The 12,445-nt window shown below is 45.3% G+C and overlaps 1 protein-coding gene across 6 annotated transcripts in view; it reads left to right on the forward strand.

The window, feature by feature from the left end:
• Positions 1-379: 379 nt before the first annotated feature.
• Positions 380-12,445, forward strand: part of LOC101933762 (probable tRNA methyltransferase 9B) — a 70,475-nt gene continuing 58,409 nt past the window's right edge. The window contains exons 1-2 of one of the 6 annotated variants that reach the window (XM_042842799.2): positions 421-542; positions 6,484-6,530. The gene's annotated coding sequence lies outside the window, so the exon portion shown is untranslated. Of the gene's footprint in view, positions 543-6,483; positions 6,531-6,828; positions 6,962-12,445 lie in introns of those variants that run through there. The other 5 variants (XM_042842800.2, XM_005286615.5, XM_024105035.3 and 2 more) reach the window with 5 other exon arrangements.

Below are 12,445 nucleotides of genomic sequence, written 5' to 3' on the forward strand. Positions count from 1 at the left end.
AAGTCTGGCCCCAGATCAGAGTGAGTCAGCATGGCGGACTCAGGTCCCAGCTCCTTACAGAGGCATGTACTACACTAAGGATGGCAGAATCTGGCCCAACAGGATCCTAAAGGTAAACCAACGTGCACACGGCGTCAAATGCAGGAATTCCGCTTCGGGGGCCTTCTGCTGAGACCTGAGCCCCTCTGCATCTGCCAAACCCTTCCCGATCAGGAGCACGTGGAGGGACCCCCTGCACGGTTCCCCCGGGTAATCCCCCTCACACACACCAAGGCTGCGCCTGCGGCCCCGCTCCAGTGAGTCACAAGACAAAAGGCTCCAATAGGGACCCGAGCGAGCACGTAACCTAGCATGTGCACATTGTTTGGGGGCGGAGGAAGGGCGTTGCACCGGCCGGGCTGAAGCTCCAGGGAGACTGGCCCTGGGAGCGAGCCCCACGTGGGCAGTGAAGCGCGCGCCGCCTCCAGGCAGCCCCCCGCCCGGGGAAGGCACCTGGACCCGGTGCCCCGCGCCTGCTAGGCGTGCGGCAGGAGGGAGTGGGGGTGAGTAGCCGCAGCGACTGGAGCGCGCTGGGCTGGGGCAGCGCCGCGAGGGGAGGGGGCCGGTGGCGCTGTGCAAGGCTGGGAAGGGGCGAGGAGAGGAGCATCACGTGAGGGGAGACGCAGTGGCGCTGCCACTTGTGTGTCTGCTTGTGCAACGCGTATGGGGGGAGAGGGGAGTTAGCGTCTGGCACACAAGGTTGCGGGGCGGGCATAGCCTGGTCCCACCTGCGGGAGGGTGGGGTGGCCTTGCCCAGCGCTGTCCCGCCGCTGCTGGTGCACGGGAAGCTGCAGTGGTTCTATCAGCTCCTTCAGGGTCGCAACAGGGAGTTACGCCACAGTGGGTGGCTTGAAGTTCACCCGAGCAGACCGTTACCCTGGGAAGTTGGAGGGAGTTAGCCCTGCCCTCCCCTCCCCGCTTGTAGAATAATTAAAATCACGGCTTTCAACAATGTAAATCAGTTTCCTTCTGCTCCCACCGCCGCCGCTATTGAGTAAAGCGCGGAGCATCTAGCCCGCGTTAGCAGAGGAGGGTCTGCTTTTGCAAACTTCAGTTTTCCTCAGAAGCAGACCCAGAGGCCTTGATTCTCAGTGGTGACTGTTCCTGAAAGGAGGGGAAAGGAGCTTTGTAGCTGGGGTCCTCTAGTGCTCTCTCTAGGGTAAATTAGCATGTGATCTGCTTCTCCACCGTCTTGTGCAGGCTTATACAGTACCTGCTCCTGGATGGGATGTCAGGGACAGGCCAAGGGCAGAGAGAGGGCATGCCATGACAGTGCAGCTCTAGCTCGGCATGCCCTCTCTCTGTCCTTGGCCTGTCCCTGACATCCCATCCAGGAGCAGGTACAGTATAAGACTGCACAAGGGAGGGGCAGCGCGGTGGAGAATCAGTCCTGGGCAGGTCATCTGAGGTAAATTTCATTCTAAAGTGTAAAAACAACCAGGAGTTGGGTGCCACCTTAAAGACTAACAGATTTATTTGGGCATAAGCTTTCGTGAGTAAAAAAACCCGACCACTTCTTCTGATGCATTCTAAAGTGTAAAGTGCATTAGTTTTTCAGGTTGGCTACAAAATATCTGAAAGACATTATTTTGCATTTCTTATCTGTCTTAAACATGGCTGTACCAATTTAAATAAAACACTAAAAACATAAAGAATGAGGAGTACTTGTGGCACCTTAGAGATTAACAAATTTATTTGGGCATAAATTTGTTAGTCTCTAAGGTGCCACAAGTACTCCTTGTTCTTTTTGCTGATACAGACTAACACGGCTACCACTCTGAAACTAAAAACATAATTTGCATCTGGACTAAGAAAGCTTATTTCTTAAATTTAGCATATGCTATCCCACGAATTTGCATCGTAACATGCTATGTAATCTTATTTAATATTTACTTTGCAGTATTGCATAGAATCCAGCCAGGTCAGTGATCTATCGTGCTAGGTTTTGTAAAACAATATAGTAAATGGCAGTCCCTGTCCCAAAGAGTTTACAGTCTAAAAGACAAGATGTAACAGTATGTGAGACAAACAAGCAGGTCAGGGTGGGATGAGAGTAACATGAGGTAACAACAACAACAAAATCCCACAATAGCATGTGCACAGTTCTTAGTCAGGAGCAACACAAGGTTTCTCTGTCAAATGGGGGATTCAGCATTTGGTTGAGTGTGAATTGCAGGTTGGCAGGAGCAGAGCTTATGAGATTGCTGCCTACTGTGGTATCACACCTACCTCAATCCATTGGTATTTGCTTTTGTATGCAAGTCAATGCAGATAGGGTGAAACCCCCTTACTCAAGGTGTGGGGGGAAAGGTGGGGAGAGGAAGTGGCTTGTGGGATAGCTCATGGCAACTGGAGCTGTGCTGTGAGCTGGAAAGGGCAAAGGGAGTTATGCTCTTCTTATTAAGGCACAGATAGCTTGTATTTAACAGCTATGTTGTTTTAAGTTAAACATTACATAACACAGCAATGAGAGGCTGCTGTAGGCTTCAGTCTGCCACAGTCTACGCTCCACCAATGGTTCAGAACTCCACCTTCCAAAATGGAGGATGACCTTTTGTGTCTGCCACTGCACCTCGTATCTTTACACAACAATAAAGCTACTCCACACAGTGGTGGGACAGGAGCTAGTGTGTAGGCACAGAGCTTCTGTGTACATGATCCGGGCTCTGGTAGATCTCCCGTGCAGAGCTTGGTTCTAGAGGCTGACCCACAGAGCACTTCCACAATCTTGTCCCCTCCCTAACGGAGTAATGCTGGGGAAACAAAGTGCTAACTCCTTCTATCCTGATCCCTTCATGTAAGTAGTCCAGTGGTTCTCAACCTTTCCAGACTACTGTACCCCTTTCAGGAGTCTGATTTGTCTTGTGTACCCCAAGTTTCACCTCACTTAAAAAGCTACTTGCTTACAAAGTATCTCAGCACACTGTTACTAAGGCTATGTTTATGTCACAGGGGTCACAGAATCCGTGACTTCCAGAGACCTCTGTGACATTCTCTGCTTCAGCCCCAGGGGCTCTGGGATTCTGGAGCTGGTAGCCAGTGGGCCTGGGCAGGTTCCAGCGACAGGGGGCCTCCTGCAAGGTTCTGGTGATAGACTCCTGAAGGGGCCCTCCTCAGGGTTCCGGCAACAGCCTCGTGCAGGGGGAGGGGGACGCCTTGGGGGAGCGGCTGGGGGTGTCACATTTTCTTTTTGGGAAATATGTTCACCCTGCAGCTCCTAGCCGCCATGGGGGGGGGGGGGGGGGGGGAAGGAGGCTGCAGCTTCCAGCTGCTGCGGGCAGAGGGGGAACCCCACAGCTCCCAGCCACCACAGTGGTGGGGGAAACCATGGAGCTGCAGCAGCAAAAGTCACATACAGGTCATGGCTTCCGGTAATTTTTGTTTATTGCAAATAACTTGTCCCTGACTTTTACTAAAAATAACCATGAGAAAATCTTAGTCTTAACTATTACTGAAAAATTGCTTACTTTCTCATTTTACCATATACACCTCTACCCCAATATAGCGCTGTCCTTGGGAGCCAAAAAATCTTACCACGTTATAGGTGAAACCGCGTTATATCGAACTTGCTTTGATCCGTTGGAGCGCGCAGCCATGCCCCCCCGGAGCACTGCTTTACCGCATTATATCCGAATTCATGTTATATCGGGTTGTGTTATATCAGGGTAGAGGTGTACTTATAAAATAAATCAAGTGGAATATAAATATTGTACGCCTCTACCCCGTTTCACCTATAATGTGGTAAGATATTTTGGCTCCCGAGGACAGCGTTATATCGAGGTAGAGGTGTACTTACTTTTCAGGATATAGTATATAGAGCAGTATAAACAAGTCATTGTATGAAATTTTAGTTTGCACTGACTTTGCTAGTGCTTTTTATGTAGCCTGTTGTAAAACTAGACAGATATCTAGATGAGCTGATGTACCCCCGGAAGACCTGTGTGTACCCCCCAGAGATACACGTATCACTGGAGTAGTCTATGGGACGATATGGCTCTTAGAAAATAAAGCAGTACAGGCAAAAATCTTCCCTCCAAGTCATGCACATAAGTCCCATGGACTTCAGAATTTGACCCATTGGGTACAGTTGGGTTTTATTTCTCTGTCTGTGTTAGAGAACCTTGAGGTTTCCCATGAATTTTAATTAAACAAGATAGAAGTAAGTGATTATTTGAAATTGGTCTCTGCGAGTAAGCTCATACAGACATAAATTAATTCAGTACAAATATTTATTTTTAAATATTGTGTAGCAAAAAGATGAAATCAAAGCTGAACTAAAGAGGTTAGTGAAGCATGACATTTTAAATGGGGTATGGTGATGGTTACAGTTTTCCCAAAAGCTGAAGCAACTACAGTGTTCAGAACATTCAGGTTGGAAAAATATTGCTATGGCAACAAATGACTTTTATATTCACATAAAGCAAAAATAGATCTCTCTCTCTCTCTCCCTCTGTGGGAAGCACATATTTTAAAGTGCTTGAAAGATTAAAGGTGATAGGCAGAAACAGTTGCACGAATATATTTTCATTTTTCTTCATTTGCTTTATATATATTTCTGTATGAATCTGAAATGCAGAAATAATTTAGAGCTAGAAGCATCTTACTACCAAAAAGTAGGAATTGCTTAGGGAAGGAGGGGAGGGGAAAAGTATAATTCAGTCAGAACTTCTATTCTGACTGTGGCATAACATGTTGGGCTTTAATTTATTAAAAGAAATATTCCCAACAGTCATAAGATATAAAAAAATTCTATATTTGACAAGACTAAAATTATTTCACTTCTCTTCTAGCATGAAAGACTCCACCCAATTTTTTTATTCTAGATCAGCTACAGTGTATGTCAGAGTAGTGGATTTTCTGGCAAGACAGAGATTAGTTCATTTCATCTTTTATTTTTCTTTTAAAAAGATGTCATTTTCATTTTTCTGAAAATGAGCAGCTAGCAGTGCTTTGTGCCTGTCTCTCAAACGGTGAGCCTGTGTGCAAGGGGGCAGAGTGATTGAAGAGGAGCCGTGTGTCTCATTAGGAAATACCCAGTGTGCAAGAGGCCCTCTGCTGCAGCCACAGAGTTGGCTGTGCGCCTTGCCCATCCCATTGGTAAACCTGTCAGAGGGGACATTCTGGGCTGGGGCAGGGCAGGCCTGGGTATATTGGATACAGGAGGGGAAATAATAGGGTGTTCTCATGCCTTGGCTATTCTGCACCCATGCAGTGTCTCATAGAGGCCACTGCATCAGTTACGCTGCCCCCAGCAGCCCCTGAATAGACGAGGTACAGATTGCCTCCCTTCAGTCCCTGTGCTCAGTTTGGATCTTTGTTAGCTGGAGACTGAGGCTGCATCAGGTCTACATTGAGGCCCAATCTGGACAAGAGTTAGCTAATTTTGTTTTGTTGGGGAAACAACCAGAAGGAATGATTAAATACATAGCAGCTCCTTTAATTGGCTGGTGATGGCTGCTACTTGTGAATCATGTTTGCAATATAGGATAGCTATTAGAACAGAGGCTACTGATGGATGTGCAGGTAGCAACCACATCAAGAATACTTTTTACCATCTGTACCTGTTAAGGTGAATGGGACCTTCCATTTCATGCTTAGACCAGGTCATGCATATATGTGCCTTTGTCATCTTGAGATTATACTACTGTAACGTACTTAACAGGACCTAAAGTATATGAAGCTCTGTTCTCCTACAGACCTTTTACAGCACTCAGATGGCACGAGTGGGCTGTAAAGGCAGCTCATCATCCCATCAGAAATGTGCCTAAAAAACAATGCAGAGTTCAAAAATTTTTCCGCAGCCCTATCAACCTTCTAATTGGTTTGCTGAAAAAGGAATCTGTTTCTTAATGACACTCAATGGAACTCTTACGAAGATCCAACTACTATAAGTATGTTGAAGTTTGCTCTGAGCAGAGTTAATTGCAGGATTAGGGCCTTTGTCGTGTTTATCCATTCTTTGTGCCAAGCATATTCAAACAGAAGAGATGGAAAAAGAAACCCTCTAGCTCAGTAGTCTCAAGGAACACCAAAGCAACCTCATGGTTGAGAAACTATGCACAAAATTCTCCTCACAGTTACGCTAGTGCAAACTCATTGACATCAAATAAAGAGGAAAGGATTACAGGGGCCTTTTAGAGGTGCAACCACTGGAGGGGGTGAGAGGGACTAGTCTTTTTACATTCAATGATGCCCCTCTCCAAATTGCTGCAGGACTATTGCATTCTCACTCCTGGTTTCCCCTGATTCCTCCCCAACTTTTAGTGTGGTTGTACGATTGCCTTCAATGGGGTTCCACTGGTAGATCAAATGAGAATTTTGGCTCTGTCACTAAGGATGAGGGTGGCATAGGCCTCTCATACTCCTCCATCCCATGACCTTTTTCAAAGAAAGTGGGATGTAATGTAAGTTATCTTTTTCACTTTGTGCCTTTTCTCTCCCTAGAAAAGGTGGTAGAAGAAGGCTGGTGGCCCCTCAGGACATGTACACAGGTACCTTAAAGCATAGCTAGGGCCCCTCATCCCACTTCGTAAAAAATAAGTTTTTCAGAGTGAGTTATAGACCAATCTTTGCTTATTTTTAATACATATCCAAGTAGTTTGTATTTACTAATTTCATCCCCCCCATTCCCTCTCATCTAGTTTTGAACAGTCCTTCAAGTACTGCTCGGCATTGCTTTTAGATGTTTAGGATTATGGTATTATGCATGAATATAATTCCATGGGGCTATGCTGCACTTATAGCTTCTTCTACCCTTTCTTTCAGTGTGGGACCCAAAGGAGGATGAAACCAGCATGTTCTAGCACAGTGGTTCCCAAACTGGTGTTCGCGAACCCCTGGGGGTTCGCAGAACGTTACAGGGGGTTCGCCAGAAAAATTTCACTAATGGCGGACAGAGGACCCCGGGCATTGGAGACAGCAGGTGGGACCCGGTTGCAGGGCAGACACCCTGAGCCCCAGGGAGAGTGGGGCCGGGCAGTTGGGGCTGCCAGTCCGAGCCCTGCCCCCATCAGCAGGGGAGCCGGCAGCCCAAACCCCAGCCCTCAGCACGGGGCGGGCAGCCCAAGCCCCAGGGAGAGTGGGGCCGGGCAGTTGGGGCTGGCAGCCCGACGAGCCCTGCCATCGTCAGCGGGGGAGCCGGCAGCCCGAACCCCAGCAATTTGCCAAATCTCATCTAAAGCCAGAACCACAGCCCTCCTTGTTACCACCAGCCACAACCTCACCCGAAACTAGAGGTGGGTGAAAAATACCAAGCATTTTTCACAGAAAGTTTTGAATTTTTTTCACATTTTTCAAAATTCCCCAAGAAAAATTTACAAAAAACTGAAACGGAAAAATGGTCCCTTTTCAAAAACTGTTTTCATGAAACATTTTCTGATTTTTGAAAACCAAAAATGAATTTATTTTTATTCAAAACCATTTTTTTTTTTTAAAACAAAAGCCAAAAAAACATTTTACAGAAACATTTTCGGTTTCTGGTTTTTCTATGTTCGTTAAAAAAAGTTTCAATTAAAAATATTTTTCAGAGGTTCATAGATTCCGGGGCCCGGCAGTTGGGGCATCCATCACACTGAGGAAATTTAAACTTAAATCCCTGAAAATATTCATTTTTAGGAGGGGGTTCACGGGATTTCACAATTTAGTGAAAGGGGTTCGCGGGCTGTTAAAGTTTGGGAACCACTGTTCTAGCAACAACTATAGCATTGGCTTCCAGCAGTAACAGATTGGTGGATGCCTCTGCCGATGAGAATCAAATACACAGATAGTGAATTTTCCCGTTTTTGTCAAACCCAACTGCTGTTGTTTTATAATAGCAGAAATTACTGTATATTAACTCTACTACCACATTAATAATGCACCTGTGCGCGATAGATCTTCTTTGGTATTGGACATAGATCAGTTGTACTACCGAACTAAAAACATCTGCAGAGGTACCATTCTAGACTGTTGTTGGGGTTATTTAATAGAATTGCTGCACAAGGGTCTTTTTTTTTGAGTTAAGCAGACTCGTGCAGAATATATATATCCCCAAATGCCTTTCTTCATTGCTCTACTAGAAATACAATGGCATCTATGACCCTGTTTAGAGGAATAAAGCTTCTGTTTGTCCCCAGCTCATTCCGTCAGCATTCACACAGTAAGTTCAGTAGAAATCCCTGAGGTATTCCAGTGTCAGACCACAAAGCCATTTCTGCCTTTTAGAAAAATTATTGTGTTTCAAGGAACGGAGACTGTGGGGAATATTCCTGTGAAGTAAAGACTTGATGTAGCAATGCAGATTAAGAAACTGAAAGGTTGGTGGGGGAGGGGTAAAAGTCTGAAACAGAAGCGAAGTAAAAGGAGAAAATACATATATTCCGATTTTAATTACTCTTGTGAAAAATCCAGAGTAACTCCATGAAGTCAATGAAGTACCCTGGGGTAGCTCAGATCAGAATATGGCCTTGCATGAAGCAAAGGTGAGCAGTGATCATGAGACACAGAAGAAACTCTAACCCATACCAACAGCAGAGTATTTTGGGAAGAAAAATAAATGGGGTCATGAAGTGTTCCTTCCTTCTTCCCAAAGTATTAAAAACAATTTGGATCAAATTCAGACCTGCCTAAACAAGTACACATCGAACGGATGTAGCTTTATTATAAACATTGCAGTAACTTCTACAGGCCCCCAAAATGGATCAGGCCCTCTGTGCTAGGGGCTGTACCAACACATAACAAAAAGAATGGTCCGTGCTACATATAGCCTATAATCGAAATATGAAAGAAGAGACAAACAAACAGATGGGGGAGCACAAGGTAACAATGAGACAAAACTGGTCAGCATGATAAGTACTGGTCACACAGTACACCAGCTGCGTAATCTTTGTCAAGTTTTTGTCAGCTTCTCAGAAGAGATGTGAGGAGGAGAGAAGATGTGCCTGCTTATAGCAGGGCTGACGTTCTCCTTTTGGCCTAGATTCTGTGCTGAACCCAGTTTTCACTGGGTTCTGTGAGGGGGCCACAAAGGAGTTGGTTGCAGCTCCCTGATTCTGGGACCAGTTATATACTGGCCCTAACGTAGATTAGAGCAGCCTGGGGACTGTGATAATCTTTACTGGTTGGCTCTGGCTCCCAAAAGGAAGCTCTGCCAAGTGGGGATTGTCAAAGCACAACACACTCCAGCAACACACTCTCTCTCTCCACCCCGCTGTACACCATCCCTACAGATGTAGGAGCATTTAATATTTATAAAACAACTAGTTTCAGGTTGTTTTTGTTATTAACACTTACTACCCATCTAATCCCACAGCTGTAAGAAAGGATTGGTACAGTGGATAGTATCAGTTCTGCCTGATTTTCTTCTTCTTTACTTCAGTGGAGTTACTCCAGTTTTACACTGGTGTCAGTGAGAAGAGAATCAGGCCTAGATTGTGCAGCTCATGTAAACAACTGTGAGGGGGAAAAACAACTTTTTTTTTCCTATAACAAAAAGGTGTTTAGATTTTCCATGCTTCATCTTCCTGAAAGGTATATTGTTGAACACTAATCTCTAATTGGTTTAGCTTGTGGGAACCGTTTTCTCTTGAAACTTCACATTCTTCATTGATTCTCTGTGACTTTTCAAAGGGGAAGGATACTTTTAATGCTTCACATGAAGAAACCAATGATATGATCTCATCAGGAGATGAAGGCATTCAAAGTCCAAATTTCCAATCCTATTGATGCAGAATGTTTACTTGTCAGATCTTGTTTGTTGTCAGTGTTCAAATGCATGTAATTTCTTGCAAGGCAGGGTTTTGGAATGTGAGGCCACAGCAGTAATGAAGGACATTTGTATGGTGGTTGAGCAGATAGTATGCTTTTTTAGAAATCAACTTAGTAAAATCAACACAATGCCAGCATTAGTATTCAGATGAAATTTAGGCTTCTATGAACAGGCGGTCATGCAGTCAATTTCTTAAGCGAAAACTTCAATGTTAGAGCATGCCTCTGGTGTCTCAGATATTTCATAAGAAGAGCATGAGGTAGTTTTCAGTAAGTTGGGAATGTTCAACCTTAGACTGAGATCCCATTTATCTGTAGAGCACACCATGAATGACTGGTACCATACTCCTCTTTGACTCTTATCTGTTTGTAGCAAAGGTAATTGGTGTATACTTCAACTATTCTTGTCTGACTGCTGTGCATGTAGTTTCTTTAGGTCTTGTTGAAAGCTGGATTAAGAAATAATTACTTAAGAGCAGAACTTGAAACTTACAAGTGTTAAATATGTCTACACTACAAACAGAGGTGACTGCCAGATATGGAGACATACCCAAGCTAGTTAGCTCAAACAACAATAGCAGTGAAGTGTTGGCAGCATGAACTGGTCACTCAACTGCATATGCAGGGTCCTGGATAGGCTTGTACAGCCCATGCTGCTGTGGCTTCACTGCTATTACCATTTGAACTAGCTAGATCAAAGCTAGCTTGAGTATATCTGCATGTGCCGCAGTCACACTTCTGATTGCAGTGTAAACATACCCTTTGGCTGCTATGGACTTTGGATCAAATTCTGAAGTCTTTACTCAGGTCCCATGTTGCCCACTGTATCTGTGAGCTTGCAGCATATTTGCCCTGCCTTCCAGCCCTGAGGAACTGTTCTTAGGCTGTCTTAACTTCTGCTGGTTTCCCCCATGGTTTTGGTGAGAGGGAATCAGGAGGAAGACAGATGACTTGCAAGCCCTATCCTTTCCTCACTGTTTGAGGAAAGGATGGGCCTGCTGAGTCATCTCACACCCTCCAGATTCCCTCTTCCCCAAGCCATGGGGGAAATCAGCAGAAGTTAAGACAACCTATGGCTTATTAATATCATGTTTTCCCCACTCCACACTGTGGAACATTTCTGCAGGTCGAAAGGCAAGAGATGCTCATGGTTGCCTTTTGCCTCCTGAAAATCCCCCAGGATCCTTGCAAACTTCAGGGATGTGTGTGGTTTAAGTAGTTGGAACACCTCATTACATCTTTAGGGGGAAAACTTCCCTTTGTCCACTGTGGAAAAAATTCTTAGGAAACAAAATGTTAACTGTTGTGCACTTCTGTTCTAAGTTCATATTGCAAATTTCCAATTAGCCTCCTTTCTGGAGATAGGGAGACTTGGTACACATTAAGGACCCTGCTCAGGGAAAGAAGACTCCTCAAGTTTGGATTTTGAGTTTCCTCATTATCATTCCTTTAGGAGGTGGTATTCCCCTGTGGAACTAATATGGGGCTTAAATTTGCATATTTTGGTAGATCTTTGGAGGCAAGGACCATCTGCACAGAAGCCTGGTGCCTCAGCACATCTTCCTCCAATAGAATGATGGCTCTTTCATGATTTGTACTGCCAATGCCTCCCCCTAGCCATCTGGTGGGTATACGAGTGAGCCTTCAGCATGGAAAAAAGTAGTTCAGAAAATCTTTGCGTGGTTACAAAATATAATAGAAAGCAGCACAGCTGCTATAAATTGTGCCTCTGTAACCTATTAGAATTCTTTGAAAATATCCACAAAGTAGTGCATAAAAGAACAAATGGTTGTAATTTTAGCCTTTCAAAAGGCTTTTGATAACATTCCTCACAATGGGCTATTAACGAAACTTGTTAGCCATGGGGTGATAGGTGAAGTCCTATCATGGATTAAAAACAGATGGGAATAAAGTGGAAGTAGGAATAAACTGTCCATTCTCAGCATGCAGTGAAATTAATACTGGAGTGCACCAGGGAGCAGTACTACCAACAGGAGCAGTGTTTAATATATTCGTGATCTGGAAATGGCTTTGTGAAAAAGCGGACTCACCACTAGAGTGGCTGGGTGTAGCATAATGGATCTCTGACTGGTACCCCCAGCTAATGGCCTCTGGTCCACTGGTGGTCTGCCTCTTCCCAGGACTTTGCCTTTCAGCCAAGTCATGATTTAAGTCCAACCCTTCCTAGCCTCTCAAAAATAAAAGTCCATGCATCCTTGTATCAAGATTCCAGATCTGACTCTGAGCTCCAGGGTCCTTGCACCCTTCTGACTGGGCTCTCCATCAATCCTTATCCCTATCTCAGAGCTTCACACTGCTTTCTCCTGTGGCTGGTAGGGGAACCCAGGCCCTCCCACTATACTGGGTTCCAATCCCGGGACCCTATAACTAGCAGTCAGCGGCTGTTTCATCCAACTCCTTGCTGCTGATTCCCTGGGCTTCTTCCTACCCACCCTTTCTCAGGCCTTCACCCCCCATAGCCTGTCTAGGTTCACCCTTCTTCTCAGGGCTGGGACTGTCAGCAAGTTAGGTAGGCAGACTCACGCTAGCAGGGCTTGAGCTGGTGCACTAAAAATAGCTGTGGTACATTGTGTCTCTGGCAGAGACTGGGGCTAGCCACCAAAGCTCAGACCCATGGGGTCAGGTGGGCTTGAGAGCCTGA

This window comes from Chrysemys picta, chromosome 1 (genome assembly GCF_011386835.1).
Source record: "Chrysemys picta bellii isolate R12L10 chromosome 1, ASM1138683v2, whole genome shotgun sequence".
Classification (NCBI taxonomy): Eukaryota; Metazoa; Chordata; order Testudines; family Emydidae; genus Chrysemys; species Chrysemys picta.